We start from the raw sequence: 4,393 nt of genomic DNA, 5'->3' as shown, positions 1-4,393 counted from the left end.
TGGTGTGGATAGTGATGTTTAAGGCTCGGACACGAAGAGGCACCGCTCTTTCTTTTCGACTTAAGGCATCGGCTACTACATTTGCCTTTCCGGGATGGTAACGAAGCTCGCAATCGTAATCGTTTAAGGTTTCAATCCACCTTCGTTGTCTCATGTTTAGTTGCTTTTGATCGAAGATGTGTTGGAGACTTTTGTGATCGGTAAAGATAGTACTCTTGGTTCCATAAAGATAGTGTCTCCACATTTTAAGTGCAAAGACAACAGCTCCGAGTTTGAGATCATGTGTCGTGTAGTTTTGTTCATGAATTTTGAGTTGTCGAGAAGCATAAGAAATGACTTTCGTTCGTTGCATCAACACACACCCAAAACCATGTTTCGAGGCATCGCAATACACAACAAAATCATCGTTTCCTTCAGGAAGTGACAAGATATGAGCGGTGGTTAGCTTCGTTTTCAAGATTTGAAATGCGGATTCATGTTCGGTTGCCCAAACGAATTTTCTTCCCTTATGAGTTAACGCGATTAGAGGACGATCGACCAAAGAGAAATCTTTGATGAATCTACGATAGTATCTGGCGAGACCCAAGAATTGACGAATGTGAGTAGGATTAGTAGGAGTCTCATTTACTAATGGCTTCAATTTTTGATGGATCGACTTTAATACCTTGGTCACTTACAACGTAACCAAGAAATTGAACTTCCTTCAACAAAAATTCACACTTGGAGAACTTGGCATAGAGTCGTTCTTGTCTTAAAAGTTCAAGCACAAGTCGGAGGTGTTCCTCGTGTTCTTCTTCGCTTTTAGAATAAACCAAAATATCATCGATGAACACGATAACGAATTTGTCAAGATACGGTTTGCACACGCGGTTCATAAGATCCATGAACACCGCTGGTGCGTTAGTAAGACCAAACGGCATGACAAGGAATTCATAACTACCATAACGAGTTCGGAAAGCGGTTTTTGAGACATCTTCCCCCTTAACCCTTAATTGATGATAACCCGAGCGGAGATTGATTTTCGAATATACACAAGACCCTTGTATTTGATCAAAGAGGTCATCGATGCGAGGAAGAGGATATTGGTTCTTAACCGTCAATTTGTTTAGTTCCCGATAATCAATGCACATTCGTAGGGATCCGTCTTTCTTTTTAACAAACAAAATCAGAGCGCCCCAAGGTGAATGGCTAGGTTGGATAAAACCACGATAAAGTAGTTCTTGGATTTGACTCTGCAATTCTTGCATCTCGGATGGAGCGAGTCTATATGGTGCACGTGCTACGGGTGCGGCTCCCGGAATAAGATCGATTTGGAATTCAACCGGTCGATGAGGTGGAAGACCCGGCAATTCGTCGGGAAATACATCGGAATAGTCACTAACAATTGGCACATCATCGATGTGCTTCTCATCGGACTCGACTTTCTTAACGTGAGCAAGGATCGCAAAACAACCCTTACGGAGTAGTTTTCTAACTTTAATGCATGAAACGAGGTTGAGTCCGGTGCAACTCTTATCGCCATAGACGATCAAAGGTTCGCCGTTCTCGATAGGAATCCGGATTGCGTTAAGATCACAAAGGATGTGAGATTTCGTTTTGGCTAGCCAATTCATACCGATTATTACATCGAAGCTTCCTAGTTCCATGGGTATCAAGTCAATTTCAAACTCATTACCCAAAATGTTTAACGTACACCCCCGGTAATATGTGTCGGCACTCCATAGTTTCTCGTTGGCCACTTCAATGGTATAAGTGGTATCTAGTGGAAGTGGTGGAGTGCTAAAAGAATGAGTCAAAGTCTTGGATACAAAACTCTTATCGGCACCCGAATTGAATAAACAAGTAACATAAGTGTTGTTGAGGAGAAACGTACCCGTGACTAATTCATTGTCATCTCGGGCTTCCTCGGTGTTGATGTTGAAAGCTCGGCCGCGTGTGTTGGGGTTGGCTTTCTTCTTCGGACATGCATTTCTAAAATGACCCGTTTGGCCACATTCATAACAAGTACCCGGTTTTGGTGCATTGGGCACTTTTTGAGTGACGGGGGCGGCACTTCTACAATCATTGGCCACGTGACCACCTCTTTGGTACCGGTGGCAAAATAGATTGCTACATTCACCATAGTGGTGTTTGTGGCATTTGTTGCAAAAGGGTTTATTTCCGCCATAACTTTTCTTGGCGTCGGAGGTGAAAGGCTTTTTGGTGAAGTTGTTGTTGTAGTTGTTGCTTCATTGGGGGGCTTCCCATTTTCTTTTGTTGCCGCCCGATTTATCCTCGGCCTTAGGTGCCGGAACTACGAGTTCGTCAACCGTTTCGATCAATTGGCGGGCCATGTTTAAGGCTTGTTGTAGGTTAGCAGGTTTGGATGACATCACTCCTTGTTTGATGCTCTTTGGAAGACCATCCATATAGAGTTCAACCCTTTGAGATTCGGGGTTTACGAGGTTGGGACACATCAAGGATAGCTCGGCGAATCGTTGATTGTAGGCCTTGAGATCGTTTCCGACCGCCTTTAAAGTTCTTAGCTCTTGTTCGAGCTTTCGGGTTTCTTCACGAGGGAAAAATTCGACGATCAACCTTTCCCTTAAATCGGCCCAAGAGAGGGCGTGAGCTTCAACGGTACCCACCGATTGTACATACGTGTTCCACCACGTGAGGGCGATACCGGCAAAGGTGTGGGTGGAATATTTGACCTTGTCTTGGTCCCAACAACCGCTTATGCTAAAGACGGCTTCCATTTGCTCAAACCATCGGGTGAGCACAACCGGTCCCCCGGTCCCATCAAAAGTATGAGGTTTGCACCCCATGAAAGCTTTATAGGAGCACCCTTCGCTTGAGTTACCGGCCCCTTGATTGTTGTTGTTGTTGTTGTGGTTTTTGTTATTGTTGTTGTTGGAGGAGTGACCGGCCATGGCCGCATCCACGGCGGTGGCTATCATTCGTTGTAGAGCTTGTTCAAGAGTCTCATGGTGTGGCACACGACGAGGAGGCATTGTTCCTTCAAAACACAAGAATACCGTTGATTAGTATTTTTAATAATACTAACCATGATATGGAATACGGATAGAGAGAAATTTTCCTTGACACGCCTTAAAATCTTTATGCCATAATGTCAGAACGTTCATATGAGTCACCGTAATATAATCCCGAAAATTATATTAACCTAATTCACATGTGCATTCTACATTATTTCACTAAGTCAAGGTGGCGTGTCAATTAAATTAAACAACATGAGGTTAAGATGAAATAAGAGTAGATATGAGTAGAAACGTTCGAGTATAAATGCACAAGTAGTCAAGTAATTCCTACTTCAAGTCTATATGCCGGTTGTAGTCTAGACTCACTAATGTACCCTACGACTCGGGGTTGACACCAATGAACTCTAAATCCCTACAACCTACGCTCTGATACCATCTGTAGCGACCCGGCCAAATCATGTTTGACGGCGCCGACTACTTAGGTCCCGTTCCGTGGTCATAAGTCTTTAACATGACGTTTGACCAAAATATGTCGCATTCATTTCATAAGTAAAAGGATGTTTCAAGTTTACAAATGTAGTTCAAAAGACTAGTTACATTACAATGTTTAACGTACGAATGAAACATATGCGACACAATTTAAAGTAGTCAAAAGATGCTCCAACTATACATGTATACTCGACATCCAAGCAAGTATCAAAAAGAGTGCGGAAGCATGTATCAAGTAGCGCTCAAGGACCTGAGAAAACATATAGAAAACTGTCAATGAAAACGTTGGTGAAATCATAGGTGTTTTAGTAAACGTTGCATTTGAACCACAAGATTTAATATAATATGATTATCAAAATCATTTGCATTCCAAAGTTGTTATTTGTTTCGCGGGCACCCAATTATCAAACTTAACTGTTTTGCACTCTTTGCGTAGTGTTAGAACATACACTAGACCCGAAAATATATTTCATCCACTAACGGTAGTGAAACGTCCGAATGAGGCTCGTCAAGCCCATGTGATCACATAATATAAGTTCACGTTTACACCCTGCAAGTGTAACTAATGATAATTGAATTGAGGATTTTTGTTCAAACCCGTACGTGGAATGTTCGTTTTCGTACTTGTGTTCAAAGTGTAAAAACATGATACGTATATGTTTCTCATCCCATAGTTTAAAGCATAAAAGTTGTTTGAAAGATGGGACTATGATCTCACCTTGTGTACACGAGTAATAAGTACTTCAACAAGTAACGTGTGCAAAGAACAATGCTAGTCTTGACCTAAACAAATAGGTCGTATCAATAACGGTAAACGCGATAGGTCAAAGATGTTCAATTAGTCCTATGGCTCGTTACGACTCGATTATGTAGCATGTGAATCAAATTGTCCAAGTTTCATGCAAGATACAAGTATAGAAACAAGT

Source organism: Rutidosis leptorrhynchoides, chromosome 4 (genome assembly GCF_046630445.1).
Source record: "Rutidosis leptorrhynchoides isolate AG116_Rl617_1_P2 chromosome 4, CSIRO_AGI_Rlap_v1, whole genome shotgun sequence".
NCBI classification, from domain to species: Eukaryota; Viridiplantae; Streptophyta; class Magnoliopsida; order Asterales; family Asteraceae; genus Rutidosis; species Rutidosis leptorrhynchoides.
The sequence above is the reverse complement of the archived record's forward strand: the minus strand, read 5'-3'. Positions refer to the sequence as shown.